Source organism: Drosophila miranda (genome assembly GCF_003369915.1).
Source record: "Drosophila miranda strain MSH22 chromosome Y unlocalized genomic scaffold, D.miranda_PacBio2.1 Contig_Y1_pilon, whole genome shotgun sequence".
Classification (NCBI taxonomy): Eukaryota; Metazoa; Arthropoda; class Insecta; order Diptera; family Drosophilidae; genus Drosophila; species Drosophila miranda.
This window is the reverse complement of record NW_022881603.1, coordinates 41240508-41261889: the sequence shown is the minus strand read 5'-3', so window position 1 is coordinate 41261889 and position 21382 is coordinate 41240508. Positions and strand designations below refer to the sequence as shown.

The following is a 21382-nucleotide window of genomic DNA, read 5'->3' as shown; positions in this document are numbered from 1 at the left end:
CCCCCTTCCGCCCCGCAAAGGACGAAAATCTGGGGATATTCAAAAATCTCAGAGACTATTAAGGCTAGAGGAACCAAATTTAGTATTCGCACTCCAGTTAGATCTTACTATAAAACGTGTATCTCAAAATTTCGCCCCACCCCCTTCCGCCCACACAAAGGACGAAAATCTGTTTCATCCACAATATTGCACATTCGAGAAAACTAAAAACGCAGAATCATAAATAATGACCATTTCTATCAGATTGCTGAATCTGGATCAGATCAGATCATTTTTATAGCCAATAGGAACAAATCAATTTGCAGTGGCTACGCAGCGCCCGACGTCACGCGCAGACTGATTTTCTGTCTCTCTCGCACGCACTCTTTGTCGTGTCGTTTAATATTAGCGGCGTCTGCCGGAGGAGAGTTATACTGACTTAGTATCGGGTATAACCGTAGAGTTGCGGTGTCAGCAGCAACTCACAACGTTCCCCTCGTTAGTTTTTATACCCGATACTCAAAATGAGTATTGGGGTATATTAGATTTGTGGTAAAAGCGGATGTGTGTAACGTCCAGAAGGAATCGTTTCCGACCCCATAAAGTATATATATTCTTGATCAGCATCAATAGCCGAGTCGATTGAGCCCTGTCTGTCTGTCCGTCCGTCCGTCTGTCCGTCTGTCCGTCCCCTTCAGCGCCTAGTGCTCAAAGACTATAAGAGCTAGAGCAACGATGTTTTGGATCCAGACTTCTGTGATATGTCACTGCTACAAAAATATTTCAAAACTTCGCCCCGCCCACTTCCGCCCCCACAAAGGACGAAAATCTGTGGCATCCACAATTTTAAAGATATGAGAAAACCAAAACGTAGAATGGTAGAGAATGACCATATCTTTAAGACTGCGGAATCTGAATTGGATCGTATTTATATTATAACCAGCATCAAGAAAACAATTTCGTTTTTTCTCGCCCTGTCTCTCTCTAACACACACGTAGCATAGGCGGCTTTGCTTAGAGTAAAACATTAGCGCCTAGATCTCAGAGACTACAAAAGCTAGAGCAATCAAATTTGGTATCCACACTCCTAATATATCGGACCGAGACGAGTTTGTTTCAAAATTTCGCCACACCCCCTTCCGCCCCCGCAAAGGAAGAAAATCTGGGGATATTCAAAAATCTCAAAAACTATTAAGGCTAGAGGAACCAAATTTAGTATTCGCACTCCAGTTAGATCTTACTAAGAAAAGTGTATCTCAAATTTTCGCCCCACCCCTTCCGCCCACACAAAGAACGAAAATCTGTTGCATCCACAATATTGCACATTCGAGAAAACTAAAAACGCAGAATCATAAATAATGACCATATCTATCAGATTGCTGAATCTGGATCAGATCAGATCATTTTTATAGCCAATAGGAACAAATCAATTTGCAGTGGCTACGCAGCGCCCGACGTCACGCTCAGACTGATTTTCTGTCTCTCTCGCACGCACTCTTTGTCGTGTCGTTTAATATTAGCGGCGTCTGCCGGAGGAGAGTTATACTGACTTAGTATCGGGTTTAACCGTAGAGTTGCGGTGTCCGCAGCAACTCACAACGTTCCCCCTCGTTAGTTTTGATACCCGATACTCAAAATGAGTATTGGGGTATATTAATTTGTGGTAAAGTGGATGTGTGTAACGTCCAGAAGGAATCGTTTCCGACCCCATAAAGTATATATATTCTTGATCAGCATCAATAGCCGAGTCGATTGAGCCATGTCTGTCTGTCCGTCTGTCCGTCCGTCCGTCTGTCCGTCCCCTTCAGCGCCTAGTGCTCAAAGACTATAAGAGCTAGAGCAACGATGTTTTGGATCCAGACTTTTGTGATATGTCACTGCTACAAAAATATTTCAAAACTTCGCCCCGCCCACTTCCGCCCCACAAGGACGAAAATCTGTGGCATCCACAATTTTAAAGATATGAGAAAACCATAAACGTAGAATTGTAGAGAATTACCATATCTTTAAGACTGCGTAATCTGAATTGTATCGTATTATTATTATTGCCAGCATCAAGAAAACAATATCATTTTTTCTCGCCCTGTCTCTCTCTAACACACACGTAGCATAGGCGGCTTTGCTTAGAGTAAAACATTAGCGCCTAGATCTCAGAGACTACAAAAGCTAGAGCAACCAAATTTGGTATCCACACTCCTAATATATCGACCGAGACGAGTTTGTTTCAAAATTTCGCCACACCCCCTTCCGCCCCGCAAAGGAAGAAAATCTGGGGATATTCAAAAATCTCAGAGACTATTAAGGCTAGAAAACCAAATTTGGTATCCGCACTCCTGTTAGATCTTACTATAAAACGTGTATCTCAAAATTTCGCCCCACCCCCTTCCGCCCACACAAAGGACGAAAATCTGTTTCATCCACAATATTGCACATTCGAGAAAACTAAAAACGCAGAATCATAAATAATGACCATTTCTATCAGATTGCTGAATCTGGATCAGATCAGATCATTTTTATAGCCAATAGGAACAAATCAATTTGGCAGTGGCTACGCAGCGCCCGACGTCACGCGCAGACTGATTTTCTGTCCTCTCGCACGCACTCTTTGTCGTGTCGTTTAATATTAGCGGCGTCTGCCGGAGGAGAGTTATACTGACTTAGTATCGGTATAACCGTAGAGTTGCGGTGTCCGCAGCAACTCACAACGTTCCCCCTCGTTAGTTTTTATACCCGATACTCAAAATGAGTATTGGGTATATTAATTTGTGGTAAAAGTGGATGTGTGTAACGTCCAGAAGGAATCGTTTCCGACCCATAAAGTATATATATTCTTGATCAGCATCAATAGCGAGTCGATTGAGCCATGTCTGTCTGTCCGTCTGTCCGTCCGCGTCTTTTCCGTCCCTTCAGCGCCTAGTGCTCAAAGACTATAAGAGCTAGAGCAACGATGTTTTGGATCCAGACTTCTGTGCGGGATAAAAATTAAAAACGTATCCGTAAACACAAATTGCGACACATGCAATAAGGCTAAAATATGTGCATTGCCGTTCCCACAAAAGGCGAACGTGTTACGAAAAAGTGTTCTCGAATTGATCCATACCGACGTATGCGGACCTATGATGTTAAATCTCTGGCTGAAAACCGTTATTTTGTTACATTTATAGACGATTACTCGCGAAAAATTCACGTATATTTTATGCGCGCCCAAAAATGAAGTTTTTGAGAAAATTTAAATGTATAAAAGTTATGTTGAGTGCCAAACCGAAAAAACAATCAAAGCCTTGCGAAGCGATAACGGTACTGAGTACATAAACAATGAATTTACAAATTTTTTAAATGCGTGCGGAATAAAAAGAGAACTAACGGTGCCTTACACACCTCAGCAAAACGGCGTTGCTGAGCGCGCAAATCGTACAATCGTTGAAATGGCTAGGAGTATGTTAATTCATGCAAATTTAAAAGAATTTTTTGGGGCTGAAGCCGTTCAAAACTGCAGTATATTTGAGAAATAGATGTCCGACCAGAGCGTTAAATGGATGCACCCCTTCGAGGCTTGGAAGAAGCGCAAGCCGTCGGTAAACCACCTGAAAATATTTGGTTCACGCGCATTTGCACTGAAAAAACCAAAAAAGGCAAATTCGTTGCAAAAGGAAAGGAGTACATTTTTGTTGGCTACTCTTTTGCAGCAAAAGCATATCGTTTATATGACCAAGAAAAGCGAATGATAGTGGAACGCCGAGACGTCAAAATTGTGGAGGGTGAGTTCGTCAAGGAAGTAAATGATATTTACGAAAATAGAGATCAGACTGAGGATCTTGCAAAAATCATCATACGCTTTGAGTCAAACGAAAACCTGTCAGTACAAACTGTTCTTGAGCCCGAAGACAAACGATTAGCAACATTGACAACAGCATGATATGAGGAGGATACTTCGTAAGTGCAAGCGATCCAGACAGACCGCAGCTCAGATGAAGAAGACATCCCACAAATACGTGCCCAGAAGGCCAAAATCATTCGTACTGGTCAACCTGGCAGACCAAAGAAGCAGTACAATGTCCTCAACAATCTTAGCTGCTCGATGACATTGAGACTCCACGGACCGTTGCAAGAGCGTTGCAAAGCCACGATGCAGAAGAATGGAAAAAATCTATGCGAAAGGAATTCGATGCACTCGTGTCAAATAATACATGACTCCTGTCAATCTTCCGCCCGGAAAAAAGCTATAGGTTCAAAATGGGTTTTCAGAATCAAAACGCAACCAAACGGTGACATTGAAAGTTTAAGTCGAGACTTGTGGCACAAGGATTGTGCCAGCCAGTTTGGCCGTTAACTACTGGGAGACATATTCTCCAGTGATACGTTATGAGACAATCCGAATGTTATTTCGATTGCTGCAGAAAAGCAGTTACACATGCATCAGGTGGATATCTCTAACGCGTATCTCAACGGTAAACTCCAAGAAGTCGTCTATATGAGCAACCCGTAGGCTTTATAGATGAGCAGAACCCCCACAAGGTACTCAAACTTCAAAAAGCTATCTATGGCTGAAGCAGTCTGACGTGTCTGGAATGACACATTGAACGAGTGCTGGTTAACATGGCTTTAAAAAAAAGTCAACACGAGCCATGTCTATACGTCAAACAGCATCAACAAGCTTCAGTTATATAGCAGTTTACGTCGACGACCTGATAATCATCTGTCCAAAAGAGATGGACGTCAGCGCGATCAAGCAAAATATCGCATCCGTATTTCAGATGAAAGATGGAGGTCAGCTCAACTTTTTCCTAGCATGGAAATTCATCGAGAAGGCAAACAAGGCGCCCTCAAGTTATGCCAGAAGAGTATATTGAAAGCGTTTTGAATACTTTCGTATGCAGGATTGCCGTCCAGTCGCCAACACCACTTGACCCAGGTTTTCACGTTGGTTGTAAAGATGAAGAATGTGTAAAGGTAAATAAGACATATTATCAATCACTTATTGGTTCGCTCATGTACTTAGCAGTTTTTGAGCCGGCCCGACATTCTTCATGCTGTGAGCAAACTATCACAGCGAAACCAAGACCCTCATGTGGAGCACGAAACTGCAGCTAAGCATGTGTTGCGCTATTTACGAGCACAATGAATATGACCATCTACCAAAAGTCTGGAGAGCCAGTAAAAGGTTCGCCGATGCTGATTGGCAAATGACAAGCGGACCGAAAATCATATTCCGGATACGTTTTCTTCCTAGCTGGTAGTGCGTTTTTCGTGGACATCAGCCAAGCAGAGCGTCGTCACCATGAGCAGCACCGAAGCAGTGTATTGGCGCTATCAACAGCCGCTAGAGAAGCAGTATATCTACAAGGTCTGTTGCAAGAGATTGGATACTCATCAAGGGCCAATGGCTATCTATGGTGACAACCTCAGTGCGCATCATATTGCGAAAAATCCTATTCACCATAAACGCACAAAGCATATAGATTTAAAATATCATTTTGTTAGAGACAAAGTAGAAAGTAAAGAGATAAAACTTGAATATGTATCCACACAGAAAAACGTTGCCGATGTATTAACCAAAAGTTTATGTAAGCAAAAGCATTATAGATTTGTAAAATCGCTTGGATTAATTGATTAATACATTGTAATCAAAAAATATTATGCTTAAGCAAAAGTGTTGAAATTTGAAGTGTAACCATAATATGATCTGTCTGGCAACGCTAATTAACATAATGAACATGAACAGCGAGAGCCTCTGTTATCTCTCGTCTCTCCTATTCGTATGTAAGTACATATGTACACATGTCATCTCTTCAGTTCTGAATAAACCACTTATGAGCACAGACGCGTCGTTCTCTATTTAATACATGACAAAAGCGCAATTCACAATAAAAACTGACGAACCGTCACCATCGAAAACATTTTCCGAACAGAGTTTTTCACAGTGCCCCTCACAGTGGCGGGGTCCACGGCACCTCACAGCTGAGTGCTAAAATAGATGCCGTACACATGTAACGATGTACCACACATACAGACCTTGTACGACACACTACAGTGAAACACATTTTCCTGTTTTTACGAGTCCGCTCCGCTCTTTTCCCCCTGTTCCTTGGCGCTGTTTTTATTGCAGTTTCCTCTCTTTCGGTTCGCTTTTATCAAATGCAATTTACGGATCCCCTCGCATCGGACATTAGCGCAGGTCGAAGTCGAGTCAAGCTTAGTTAACGCTCCACAGATGCTTCGACTGCTCCTTCCCCTTCGCTATCATTGTGCAGCTTTTTTCCGGCTATTTTTCGCCTAAGGCACTTTCCGCACGTTTTTTTTTTATTGCTAATTTCTGTTATTGCCAACGTTTTGCGTGAGTTTCGCGCATTATCGTAAAATATTTTATGATCACAGAAGGGCCACCACCGCCCACACCCACACACCCCAGTAGGTGTGAGTGCCTCGCCTCTATATAGGCGTCGTAGAGTAGCTAGAAAGATGGCTACTCGTCATATGGCATATTTTTCCACATTCCAATCAAACAAATCGCTCATTCATTGGAGCACTGGAGGCAGGGCCAAGTCAATTTCTCAGGTTGCGTAGCATCGTTAAACTTAAGTGGTCCCTTGCCCCTTTCCCGCTCTCGCCATCTGTTTTATGGCTATAGCCAGTTAATAACGAAATTTGTCTGCTCAGCTTTGGCTTTGGCATTAAACTGATATACCTTCAGATGGGTGAAGCCACAACAGAACTTAAGAGCAGAACAGAGCTGAGCAGCGTTGAGTGATGTGATGCGATTTCATGTAATTTCTGTAATAAATATAGAATTCTTATTATTTATCCATGTGCCATAATAGCCAGGGAAGGAGAAAAGTACAGGAGAATAAAGGGAAAACTTTTGTGGCAGCTGTCATAAAAACGCTCTTAGATCGATGCCAGCGAAAGTGTTGTGCACACAAAATGCATCCAGCTTTCCATTGCCACTCGCCCCTTCTTTGGTGCTCAAACAATTTGCAATTTCGTATTATATGCTGTTCGTTTAGAAACGGTTCTATAGATGTACTGATGTTGCTGTTGTCGCATCTGATTTTGAGTGCAGGCAGCAATTTGCCTCAACGATAAGATTACAGTCAGTCAGGGAGTGCTGGATTGGAAGTGGAGGAGTGTGAGCTTTTTGGGGAATCAATTGAGTGTGGCACAGTGTCTTCCCTGCTGCTCCTACGATCCGGATACGCCTGATTGCCGATGGTTTTCATTTGACTCTCCTGCCCCACTCGAAATCAAACATCTCTACACCTTGGGTCCAAGGAAATACTGGGGCTGGCCATCAGTTTGGCCATTGTGTGTTTCAGCCTGAGTGCATACTTGTAGCAGGACCAACAGCAGCCACACCTCTTGATGATAAAATGTTGAATATTTGCACATATTCGCCCACTGTTTTTTTGTATAAAAGTGCTCAAAGCAGCGCATAGATCGAAGAGTGTCACAGATCCTGAGCTGCAGGTAGTTTTGGGGACAATCACAATATTTGTTGTTCCTTTATCCTGATGCTGACCAGATGTGTGCAAGGTATATATTAGTACTGTAATAGAAATAATTGTTTTCTAATACACTTGCAAATAACTAAAATAAAAGCCATAAAAAAGTTACCCAAATTTCAGTTCAATATGCTGCTAAGTACACCAACCTCCGCCCTCTCTGTGTCTCTCCCTTTCCGCACGACTGCTTACAGGCCAACTATTTTAAATTGCTGGCCAATGAAATAATTGATTGAACTGCTGGTTGAATGAATGAAAAGCGTCCCAGCAAATTAAATAATTCAAGGTACAAAAAAGGCACGAGTTTAAAAAATAAATGTGTATAGACAATACAGTGCGTTATGGGACTTTATGTCTTCATTGTTTTGTTGATTACTTCGTAATATAAAAATTATTGAAATAAAATAAAATTGTATTATTTTAAGATAAATATTTTAATCAATCAATAAATTGTCTCAATATATAAGTAAAACTTTCGACTTAATACTATTTTTAAGTAAAAACTGCATAATTTTGAGGTTTCCTTCCGCTAAATTTGCTATACTCGACAATCAATAGAAAAAACAATTGTTAAAAGTGGAGAATTAAATGCTTTCTTTATGTATTCGTTCTGAAATTCGAAGCAAAAGATACAAATAATAATATTAAACCCCTACCAGCTTTAAGCAATTATGTCGGTGAAACGCACTGTAGCTAGCAACCACCCTCAGCAGTTGGAAAACCAATTAAGTTCCGATTCAAACGGACTGAAAAACGCAAAATACTTATGGGGCGGGTGGCACAACCACATGCAGTTTGCTGGAAACATTTATGAGCCTTTCAAAAGCAATTTGATGGACTCACGTAACACATTTTCAACTTTTCAGCCCACGCAGCTCCAGTTGAATGCAGCCATGAGTGAGCAGAGCAGCAACAGCAGCAGCAGTGACAGTGGCAGTGCAGCACCATTGCAGCGATTGCTGAAAGTGCCGCAGAAAGCGGCCCGGACTTCGATGCACTTCGCGCCGCCTGTAGTGCTCGCTTGAACGGGAGCAGCAGCCATCTGTCGGGTGAGTGTTTCAAACTGCAAGTTTCATGTCCATTATTCATGAGTAATTTTAAACTTACCATCCCTTCGCCCCTACGCTGCCTCAGGACCCAGCCCAGGACCAGAACCCGGACTCGGACCCCGCCCTTTCTGTCCCGGTACCTTTGATGGTTGGCTTTGCTGGCCGGATACGGCCGCCGGCACTTCCGCCTACGAGCTCTGCCCTGACTTCATCACGGGCTTCGATCCAACACGTAAGTACAGCGGGAGCTGGCGGACTGGGCAGGGCAGGTGAATGAATGGTTGTTTATTATGTTCAACAAAGGAACATCCGCTCTGGGTCAGCTCGGGGATCTACATATAACAGAGAGAAACGAGGGAACGTTGTGAGTTGCTGCGGAGACCGCAACTCTACAGTTATACCCGATACTAAGTCAGTATGGCTCTCCTCCGGCAGACGCCGCTAATATTAAACGACACGACAAGGAGTGCGTGCGAGAGAGACAGAAAATCAGTCTGAGCGTGACGTCGGGGGCTGCGTAGCCAGTGCAAATTGATTTGTTCCTTTTGGCTATAAAAATGATCTGATCTGATCCAGATTCAGCAATCGATAGATATGGTCATTATCTATGATTCTGCGTTTTTAGTTTTCTCGAATGTGCAATATTGTGGATGCAACAGATTTTCGTCCTTTGTGGGGCGGAAAAAGGTGGGGCGAAATTCTGAGATATACGTTTTATAGTGAGATCTAACAGAAGTGCGGATACCAAATTTGGTTACTCTAGCCTTAATAGTCTCTGAGATTTGTGGATGCCCCAGCTTTTCGTCCTTTGCGGGGGCGGAAGGGGTGTGGCGAAATTTGGACACGAAACGGTCAAGGCCCGATATCACAGGAGTGTGGATACCAAATTTGGTTGCTCTGGCTCTTATAGGTTCTGAGATCCTTGAACTCATATTTTGCAATTGACAAAACCGACCATGAAACCTGTGTGTTAGAGAGAGACAGAGCGAGAAAGAATGAAATTGTTTTCTTGATTCTGGCTATAATCATTATACGATCTGGTTCAGATTTTGCACTGTAGAAGATATGATCATCCTCACCGATTCTGCGTTTTTGGTTTTATCGTATCTTTAAAAATGTGGATGCCACAGATTTTCGTCCTTTGTGGGGGCGGAAGTGGCGGGGCGAAGTTTTGAAATATTTTTGTAGCAGTGACATATCACAGAAGTCTGGATCCAAAACATCGTTGCTCTAGCTCTTATAGTCTTTGAGCACTAGGCGCTGAAGGGACGGACGGACGGCGGACGGACGGACGGACGGACGGACGGACGGACGGACGGACGGACGGACAGACGGACAGACAGACAGACAGGGCTCAATCGACTCGGCTATTGATGCTGATCAAGAATATATATACTTTATGGGGTCGGAAACGATTCCTTCTGGACGTTACACACATCCACTTTTACCACAAATCTAATATACCCCAATACTCATTTTGAGTATCGGGTATAAAAACCAAAAGCCGAAAATGCCCACGGAAATTTGTTTTCGCAAGCAGCCTCGTTTCTCCGATGGAATGAGAGACACGGCAACCCTCTAATTGGCTTCGAACCTGAGCACCACTCCACTCCTCTGCCCAGGACGCAGCTCATCTTCAGATTCATACACATTTTCATATGAATAAAAATTAATGTACTTGTATAAATATATGTACGCTCCCAGCCAGGTCAAATCAATTGGAAAGTTGTTATGTTTGTGCTTTGATTTCGTTATCCAAGGAGCAGGAGAAAAATGCTAAAATGTTTTCACCTGATTTGCCACACAATTTTCTTGTGTGCCCCCAGTATATTCCCAGTGGGCTCTCAGTTATGTGTGTGTGGCTTTTAAACGGAGCTGAAGCCAAGTCGGATGACTGGAGAAATTTAAATTAAAGCTTGAAAGAGCTGACATTATTACCAGGCTTACTCTTTAATGCTGAGGGAATATTATGAGCACAGATAAAAAGGTGCTGGCTATGTCTTGGTCCCCTGATGAGACAACAGAAGGATAGAAAGAAGTTTAATTCAAACAAATAGTTTTGTCGACTCATTCCTGAACCATTACGCGACAGAGGTTGCACGCCTAAAATCCACATCTGTCTGGCACACAATGTGGCATTTAATAAGTAATTAGCAAATGAGTGCTTCATGAATCATTCAAGCGATTTCAAACAAATATCACACATTATTATGCATGTCTAATGATAATTGGCTCGAACATTGCGAAAAAGAAACATAAAAACAAATAGAAAAAGAGATGAAGCGGCTAGAAAAATTGACTTGAATAATGAAAATATCAAAATGTGTATAAATATTTGAAGTAATTTATGGAATAAATCATTTGCCGTGCACTGCATGTCAATTTGCATTTATCGCAGCTGTGTAATATGGGGCAAGCCAACAACATCCAACATGCCACAAGCCGCATACACTTCCCTGTGTCGCCTGACAGGCGCAAACGCACCCCCCACTGTGGCCGTGACCAGGACAACACTAAAATAGCAAAAGTTGAATTACTTTTTTTGTGGCTGTTTCAAATTTTTTTGTCAGGGAAGGAAGCCAACCAAAGGCCAAGAGGCAGAGGGTAAAGAAAGTGCCACTTTCACTACGTTTAGCCTGTGGTAGCCTTGCCCCACCGACACTCTGCCACGCCTTCCGGGGTCGTCGCAAGCTTGTACAAGATCATGTGCTCTGGCACTGTGTCACCATTAACTTTTATGGCACTTCCGGTCGATGGATGTCGATGTGGTGCTGCGCTCAGCCGGGCCGAGCTGAGCTGAGCCGTGCTCTGCGGCAGCGGCTACTTATCTGCCACACTGAGCAGAGCAGAGCGGAGCGTATACGTGATTTTCAACGTCTGCGTGCTAACTGGCGATAAATGAGCTCGGCCAAAGATCAGCGTACAAACAAAGCGAGCAAAATACCGAACAAAAGGACAGAAAATCCACATACAAAATTCCTTTCTGGCTTTAACAGAGGTACATATGCAATCCAAATTGGCCGCACTTGCCACAACAATTGGGATTGGAAATGCCACTCGAACAGCAAGTGAAATTCCTTCTCGTACACATGCCACAAGCAAAACAAACTTTGTGACGAATTCTAAAATTGATTTTGGTTTACACAGTTATGGAAATAGTTCCTTTCAACAAATAAAATACCAGAAAACCATTTACATGGACTCAGTGCTGCCGATAATCTACAATATCATTTGGATTGCGGTCTACGACATTGGTGGGAAGGGAAAAGTATAATGATGAATGCCATTTGATGCACTTGTCAGATGGAAATGTATATAAAAGTACGTGTTTATTCGATGCAAAGTCCACGAAAGCCTGCACTATTACCCCAAGAGTTAATCGTAGAATAGCAAATTGGTTAAAGTAAATATTTGTATGTTGAATGCAATAAATTGTATATATGTACATAAAACTTTATGGAAAATACCCTTAGTTATTGCCAGTTCTTGGTATGCTGTCCAGTTCTGTATAGATTTTTTTATCGGTTGATATATGCGGATGGTGTTCCAGTTATATTCCGATTCTGTTACGATATGTTTTAAAATGCTATTAGCCCCCAATTATCTGTAAGCCCTTCACATAGCTCCTGAAAGAGTTTCCGTCAGCACAGGTTTCTTTTCTAGTCCTGTGTCCAGTGGAGGTTTTCATGATTTCATGAAATATTTCATGAGGGAACATACATTTCCCACTCATTTCTCGTCACAGGATATGCTCACAAGGAGTGCGGCAGCGATGGGGAGTGGTTCAAGCATCCGCTGAACAACAAGACCTGGTCGAACTACACGACCTGCGTGAATCTCGATGACCTCGAGGTGAGTCGATCCACTTGATTTACTGACAACAAACTCGCCCTCGCCCTCACCAGTGGAAGCACAACGTGAATCTGATCTATGAAGTCGGCTACGGCATCTCTCTTCTGGCCATCCTACTCTCGCTGGCCATACTCGGATATTTCAAGTAAGTAAGCCACAGGTCATCCTCGCCCTCAGTCTCAGCCTCGACCATATTCGACCTCCACATCCATTTATACTTCATCTTTGCCCCAACTTTAACGGCGGCAGCCCAGCATGGAAAACCACTCAGAGCTAATGAGGTGCTCTTGCCGTTGCCATTGCCGTTGTCATTGCCGTTTCTGACTATGGTATGAACGCTGGGGCTCTTGGCGCCGCACAAAAATATCCTGGCAAACAAATGCGCCAATGACTTAATCATCTGTGCACTCTCTTTAAACGGAACAATTGGTTTCGGAAATGAGAAAATACTTGGTCTTCTTCTCCCTCATTCGCCACATTCTTTCTCTATCTCTCTCACTCTCTCTCTCTTTCTTTCTATCTATCTGTCTGTCAATCCATCAAACTGGATTGTGTCTACTTCAAGCAGGATATCGATTAATTTCCCAGTGTCTGCAGCACAATTAGTGCGCTCGGTTTGTTTATCACCAGCTCGGGCAGATAGAGATAGATATAGCGATGGAGATGGAGATAGAGTAACCGAAAAATACAGACAGAGCACCGACTGGCTAAAGTATTTTAAATTGTGTCCCAAGGGCAAATGCACGAGAGCCAGCAACGTGTGGGAATTTGGGCGGACACAATTAAAAGTTTAATGACCAAAAGAAGGCAGAGATCGAGCTCACACACAGAGTACAGAACTTTAATGAAAAACCCCAGGAATTTAATTAAAAAATTTGTAGGGAAATCAATCAATTGTAAGGATAAATCACACATGTAGCAATGGGATGATAATCGAAAAAAAAAGCTGGTCACAAGGGGAAGCCCTCTCCTCTGAAGAAATTATTATGTCAGGTATCAGACAGCAAATTATGTGTCACATGAAAAATAACTTAGTAAAAAGAGACACACACATAAATATATTGATTGAGTAGTCGGTTTTTAAACACAGTATTTTCGATAGGGCCCAATTTATTCCAAATATGAATATAGTAAGATATTTTCTTTTAATAATTTATTTTCTTGAGTCAAATATTTTGTTGTACAATTGAAAATCTGCAAAAATTTAAGTTTCGGAACTTTTCCTTCTTTCCGAAGGAAAGAATGTGTGATGAGTGTGCTGGGAATTATGAATCAGTTTAGCTCCCGCCCCTTGTACATCACTTAATAATCACTGTTTTTGAACTTATAGGAATTAAATTATTGCTTGTTTTCTTAAACAAGACTGAATGGGGTTTCCTTATGTGAGAAATTAATATGGCATGAGGCGAACATTCCGAAACTTCCTCTGGGTCTTAAGAAAACTGCATTGAAATGCAGCTTGACCGCAAACAAGCAACAGACGACATACTGAGCAGTTTGACAAGCTATCAGATATATATCTGAACTTTGCTTTTTGGTCCCTCTTCGTTCCCCCGTCCAAGACCTCCTCTCAGGCGATATGCACAACGTGTTTTGGAAATTTATGCAAAAAACGAAGAGATGAAGATGAAAATTGCATTTTGGGCCAATTCCAGTGGAATAACAATCGATGAAATTCCAGCGAATGCTGATGCCAATGCCAATGCTGATTTATTCAAGTATTTGTATTCTTTTTGCACAGAACTCTGAAATGCGCCCGCATCACGCTGCACATGAATCTGTTCACCTCGTTTGCGGCCAACAACTCGTTGTGGCTCCTCTGGTATCTGATGGTTATGCCCAACACGGAGCTCCTGCAGGACAGTCCGGTAAGCTGGCACCCACTCTTGAATGTCTGCAAATTAACTTCTCCTGCTTCTTCCCAGGCCCGCTGCGTCGCCTTGCACATCAATCTGCACTACTTCCTGCTGACCAACTACTCGTGGATGCTGTGCGAGGGCTTCTATCTGCACACAGTGCTCGTGTCCGCGTTCATTTCCGAGAAGAGGCTTGTCAAATGGCTGATCGCTTTCGGCTGGGGCTCACCGGCCGTTGTCATATTCGTCTACAGCCTGGCCCGAGGTCTAGGCGGCACCGCTGAGCAGAAGATACAGTAAGTGAATGAACGTGTGTGATGAGTGTGCTGGGAATTAGGAATCAGTTTAGCTCCCGCCCCTTGTACATCACTTGATAATCGAATCGCATTTGCAATTCCATAACTCTACCGCCTTCCTGTAGCTGCTGGATGAGCCCCACTGACTATGACATTCTGGTGGTGCCCGTTTGCATATCGATGTTCCTCAACCTGCTGTTCCTGTGCAATATTGTGCGCGTGGTGCTCCTCAAGCTAAATGCCCCGGCCAGCATCCAGGGCAGCTGCGGCCCATCGCGGACTGTCCTGCAGGCGTTTCGGTACGTTTTTGCTTGTTCTTTTTTTGTGGAGTGCCGCCAAACTCAAACTCAATAAGTGGGGAAAACTCTGAAAACAAAGCGGGAAAGCTACACTCGACTCTCCACTGGCCCTCGGGTGTATGCGTAATTATATTTTCCTTCACTTCTTTTATTTACCCGAAGCGGAGCCCATTCCTGTCATCTGTGCTCTCTTATTGCTTATTCGTTTTGCACTTGGAAGTTTTCCTCATTTTACATTTTAAATTACGCATTGGCTTGCATGTTAATACATTCCCTCTCCGACGAAAGGCGAAATAACAAGGCATTATACAGCCCTCTTTTTTGCTCCTTTTGCTCCAGCAGAGCCACGCTACTACTGGTTCCACTGCTTGGCCTCCAGTACATCGTCACCCCGTTTCGTCCTGCGCCAGGACATCCCTGGGAGAATACATATGAAATCATCTCAGTGTTTACGGCCTCATTCCAAGTAAGTAAAATGTTTTCCCATTCTTGGTTCCGCTTTTTCGGCTGCTTTTGTTTTTCTGGCATTCTGGCATTAAAATGATTTTACGACTGCGAGCGGGGCTAAAAAGTTATGTTCTGGATGTTAGTTCAGCCCGTGGGTGTGGTGTGGCGGTGTGGGTTGCCATGGATCGGCTACTCCATAGCCACATGCTGGCCACAGCCACAAATTGAGAATGCAAATAAGCCGACTCTGGCAGGGCTTTATGCAGGAATTACTAATATGCCAAGACCCCAGCGGACATACCCGAAGCTCCACGCAGCTCATTAGGCTTTAGCGGAGGGGACTACAGAAAATCAATAGGGAAATGCGGAGTTTCCTCCATTGGTATTTCCCCGAGCTGCAGCTTATTAAATTTCTGGCAGAGATTGAAATATCCTGCTGCTCCAACGCCGTTCCCTGCCAGCAAAAAGCGTATAAAATGCATTCCCGTATTGTTGGCATAGACGTAACTCCCAAGATTGTCTCTCAATGGGGTTTAAAAGCAGCATTTATTATCGAGTAAGATCAAAGAGAACCAGACATTACTTCTCTGAGTCTGCTCTCTCGTGCATTTGCATCATTAGTTGAGTGCGCGGATTATATTTACCAGTAACTTTGTATTACCAGAGCTTTGAAGATTTACAAAGACAAAGCTCATCTCATTTCGAACATCAAAGGGGAGATACAGAACGTTATCCGCTGGTCTTATGACCGCTATGAAACGAGAAGCAAACGAAAAAAACTGTCATGGCTATGATATACATATAAGCCAGAAGAGGTTTACATCCCTTTCATACTCCTTTTAGCCATGGTTGTAACTCAGAGAAGTAAGATATTCCGTCCCTTTAAAGTAGATAAATGTATTTATTCTTTAACAGCAGCAGAAACTCGTTCCCAGAAAAAACAAAAGATTATTTAACAATTTTAAAGCCCCAAATCTATCAAGAAAATCGGTTTAGTTTACAGCGGAAATGTGGTGTTGCGTAGTGTAATAGAAAAATGGCATATAAAAAAAAACATTTCATTATTTGGATTAAATATTCGGTTTTTAAATACAAACATAGTCAAAATAAAAAAGCATGCTCTTTGAGTTGAACATAAATCTATTATAAAGATTTATAAATCTATTATATATAAATAAATAAAAAATTTGTGGCAATTATATATCATCTAAATTTGAAAATATTAAATTTAAATATGAAATATATTTGTTTTAAATGTAAAAGACTAGCTGTTCTCTAGGTAGAAGTGGTTTCTGTGTGGTAAAGTCGGAAAATAATCGTTGAGCAATTAGACGGACTAAACAAGCATATACCATGATCCAAATACGACTGCAATCATCCTTCTTGAAGAACACTCTATCGAAATATATCAAAATATTTCCATGAGCGAGTGCCAAATATGACTACAGCCACATGCAACATTGAAATCAGCTTACTGCAAACAGAACGAGGGGGAACGTTGTGAGTTGCTGCGGACACCGCAACTCTACGGTTATACCCGATACTAAGTCAGTATGGCTCTCCTCCGGCAGACGCCGCTAATATTAAACGACACGACAAAGAGTGCGTGCGAGAGAGACAGAAAATCAGTCTGAGCGTGACGTCGGGCGCTGCGTAGCCGCTGCAAATTGTTTTGTTCCTATTGGCTATAAAAATGATCTGATCTGATCCAGATTCAGCAATCTGATAGATATGGTCATTATCTATGATTCTGCGTTTTTAGTTTTCTCGAATGTGCAATATTGTGGATGCAACAGATTTTCGTTCTTTGTGTGGGCGGAAGGGGGTGGGGCGAAATTTTGAGATACACGTTTTATAGTAAGATCTAACAGGAGTGCGGATACCAAATGTGGTTACTCTAGCCTTAATAGTCTCTGAGATTTTTGAATATCAGGGGTGTGGCGAAATTTTGAAACAAACTCGTCTCGGTCCGATATATTAGGAGTGTGGATACCAAATTTGGTTGCTCTAGCTTTTGTAGTCTCTGAGATCTAGGCGCTAATGTTTTACTCTAAGCAAAGCCGCCTATGCTACGTGTGTGTTAGAGAGAGACAGGGCGAGAAAAAATTAAATTGTTTTCTTGGTTCTGGCTATAATAATTATACGATCTAGTTCAGATTTTGAACTCTAGAAGATATAGTCATCTTCTACGATTCTGCGTTTTTAGTTTTCTCGTATCGTCGAAATTGTGGGTGTCACAGACTTTCGCCCTTTGTGGGGGCGGAAGTGGGCGTGGAAAAGTTTTGAAATATTCTTGTAGCAGTGACATATCACAGTAGTCTGGATCCAAAACATCGTTGCTCTCGCTCTTATAGTCTTTGAGCACTAGGCGCTGAAGGGACGGACAGACGGACAGACGGACGGACGGACAGACGGACGGACGGACAGACAGACAGGGCTCAATCGACTCGGCTATTGATGCTGATCAAGCATATATATACTTTATGGGGTCGGAAACGATTCCTTCTGGACGTTACACACATCCACTTTTACCACAAATCTAATATACCCCAATACTCATTTTGAGTATCGGGTATAAAAACTGAGGGGGAAAAATCGAGTACCCAAAAAGCACAACATTCCCATTGGCATTAATATAAAACCCCCTTAAGCTTCAGTTGCGTTGTTTTTCCAAGAGCTGAAGAACGGCAGCTTGAGCAGGAATCTTTACAACAAAATTGTCACCTCTGCCAATACTCCCCAACATCCCTGAAACTCATAAACAAGACAAAGAGAGGAGAGGAGGTAGAGTGAATGTACTCTGAATTGCATTTGAATGTACTCCTATGTAGGAGTAGAGTCTATGGCCAGTTTCTTTCAGGACAGGAAAATGAAATAAAAACAATTCAAATTCTATAAAAATGCAAAACCTTGAAATAATATTGTATTTATAGACAAAATAGTTTAAAGTATTCTGATTGTACGCACATGTGGAGATTCTTTAAATAATATTTTATTTGCAGAAAACTACCAGCTTTGAAGAATTAGAAATTTATTGCAAAACAAATACTGCAGGCAGTAAAAGAACAGTATCGAATCCCAAGGGGGAATACATGAATTCCATTAGTGAGACCAAAACAAACGAGGGGAACGATGCTCAGTCAGTATGGCTCTCCCCCGCCAGAAGGCGCTAACATTGAACGAAAAATAGCGTGTGCGAGAGAGACAGAAAATCAGTCAGAACGTGTAGGGCGCTGCGTAGCCAGCGATCCGGTCTGATCCAGATTCGGCAGTCTGGTAGATATGGTCATTCTCAATGATTAGTTTGAGGTGGGGCAAAATACACTTGTGCAGAGGCGATATCACAGGAGTGTGGATACAAAATTAGGTTGCTCTAGCTCATATAGTCTTTGAGCACTGCGCGCTCATATGGACGGCCAGACATACATGGCTATACATCGGCTATTGATGCTAATCAAGAATATATTGTACTTCATGGGGTCGGACTTCCATCTGGACTTTCGCCAAAAATCTAATATACCCATATACTCATATTAGTATCGGATAAATTAAAACAGGGGAGCCCTTCTTTCTGTAGGCCCCTGTAGATTGAGGACGTTTACTACCGAGCGCTGAGGCTTCTGTTAAAGGTAAAATTCTGTGATATTGAAAAAATTACGAATTTTTAAATAAAGTAGATTTGATTGCATAGCCGAAATGCCAGCACAACATTCCACTTAATGTGTATATACCTGAAAAGAGCCTCAAGCCAGCAAAAGTATGAGAATTCTTCGATTTGGGAGTGTGTTTGGTAGCCTTGGAATGAATGGCAACTGTGGCTGATTGAGTCTATGATGGCCCTTCGTGAGTAGTGGCAATCAAAGGAAGCCCTAGGCAGAAGTGCGAACAAGAAATCCCGACAGTAGTCATCCTGGCAGTCCATGCACGTACCCGGCCACAACATTAAACATTTACATAAGTATACGAGTATATGTATGTTTATACGGGAATGTGGGATTGCCGCCTGCGACAATCAAGCAGGAAATTGGAGGAGACAAATGGCAAACGGCAGTTCGAAAAACCCACGGACCAACAGGCTGACGGACGGATGTCTGCTACTTGACAGGCGAAATGAATATTGAGCCCAGCATAGACAAGGCGGAAGAGTGGATAGATAGGAATAAAAGAACTTATACAAAATTGTATTATAGTAGGTATATTGTATTAGGACCATCTGCTAGCTGTGGAGAAACTTTAATAAGGACAACTGCGAAATGGTCACGAGAAACCTAACCTCTACTTCTGCGTCTGCTCTCTTTTTCTGTCCTTGCAGGGTCTGTGTGTGGCCACACTTTTCTGTTTCTTCAACGGCGAGGTGATTGCCCAGGTGAAGCGCAAGTGGCGGATGCTGTGCTTCAGCAATCGGCCGCGGACCAACTCCTACACAGCCACTCAGGTCTCGGTAAGATTTATATTAAAAACTTGTCACGCTTTTTCTACCCCATCCAGCCTCAGCCTCAACCTGAACCCCAAACCTTTTATATTAATTTAGTCCCACGGGTTACGGCGCGTATGAGTAATGCACACACACACACAGACACAAAAAACACTGATAACTCACTTCACTCACCTGCAGAAAATTGGCTTAACATTTGAACAATGCTAAATAATCGCATGCAAAAGATACAAAGTTAAAGATAAAGATACAGAAACTGAAACTAAAACCAAACGCACCGTTGCCACCACCTGCCAACCACCATGATAGCAAATTCGCAGTTCTTTTGATTGTAGTTCGTGCGCAGAGGACCGCCACTGCCCGGCGAGGAGAAGGTATGACTAAAGGACTTGTCGGCCAAGCGACGAGCCTCCTCGGCACCACACCACCAGAGCCAGAACCAACACCAGCCGCAGGACCAAAGAGCCCGCAGCCAGAGCATGACGGGTAGCAGAAAGCCCACACTGATGACGACCATAGTGGAAGATGCAGCGAAGAGACCAGCCGGAGAGCCCCATGCGAATACCAGGGGCATTGTCATTGTCCGAATGGAGAGAGCAGGCCATCAGCAGATAGCCGATGAGGAGCTTTAAGTGAATCAACCCAACCCCCACCCCCCACCACCTTGCAGGTCACACAACATCTCATAGTTTTAAGCAGCTGAAACTAAACCAAATCATCAATATGACTACCGCTAATCAAGTAATGAACATGGCAGGCATGGCTGAAATAAATTTCGCCTGCGGGCAAGTGCAACCCACCAACTATCAAGAACTATCATCCCAAGTACCTCAGTTAAGTTTTAATAGTCTCTCCCCAAATTTTTACTTGGGCTATACTCACCGTTCGTGGGAAGAAGGGAAATTGATTTCAGCGATGGTCGGGCGATGGAAATATCAATTTATGATAGCATATGTTATTTATTGTACGAGCATTTATGAATGTTAAAATTTACGTGGATATCAAATATCATTGTTGTCTTAAGTGTTAAGTGTTAGGTGTACATCCCCCAGTCCTCTTACGCCTCTCTTTGTGGTAAGCTGAGCTTTCTGGAAATCGCTTTTAGTGTGCTATGTACGGAATAACTAAATGGAATACAATTTTAATTATGTGTACCTATGCCAAAAACCGACGCACGTTTTTCTGTACCATCTCTTATTTAGCCAATTAGTGAACTTTTGATTTTCTTTAGGAATTCCCCGAGCCAACAACAGCCACAATAAAGAGCAGAATCTAATGCTTATTTAATGAATGCCATTTGAAGTGGGCCCCTCAGCATTTGTTCCTCCCCGCCACTGTCCATGCCCCACCCAAGTCCACTGAACGTTGGCCAGGCTGTACCTCTGGACAGCACTAGGAGAGCACTTGGAACCCATGCGACGACATGTTTGTTGACGTGTATCAAACATTCCTGGGTATCAAAGTCCAGAGTTCAGGTAAGTACAGTCTCCAGGATATTCGAATATTACAAAAAATAGTGTAATGTTTCCCATAGAATTTATCAAAACCAAAGAGTTAGAATAAATCCTATTTTCGGTAGAATACACCCTAAAACTCACCTGATTCTTGCGCTACAATGAGGGACAGAGGGGAAATAAGAGCTTTGATAAAAGTTCAGCTGTGTGGGTGGC

The 21382-nt window shown here is 42.7% G+C and overlaps 1 pseudogene; it reads left to right on the top strand.

The window, feature by feature from the left end:
* The first annotated feature begins 8353 nt into the window (after positions 1-8353).
* Positions 8354-20811, top strand: LOC117191990 (annotated as a pseudogene).
* The last annotated feature ends 571 nt before the right edge of the window (positions 20812-21382 follow it).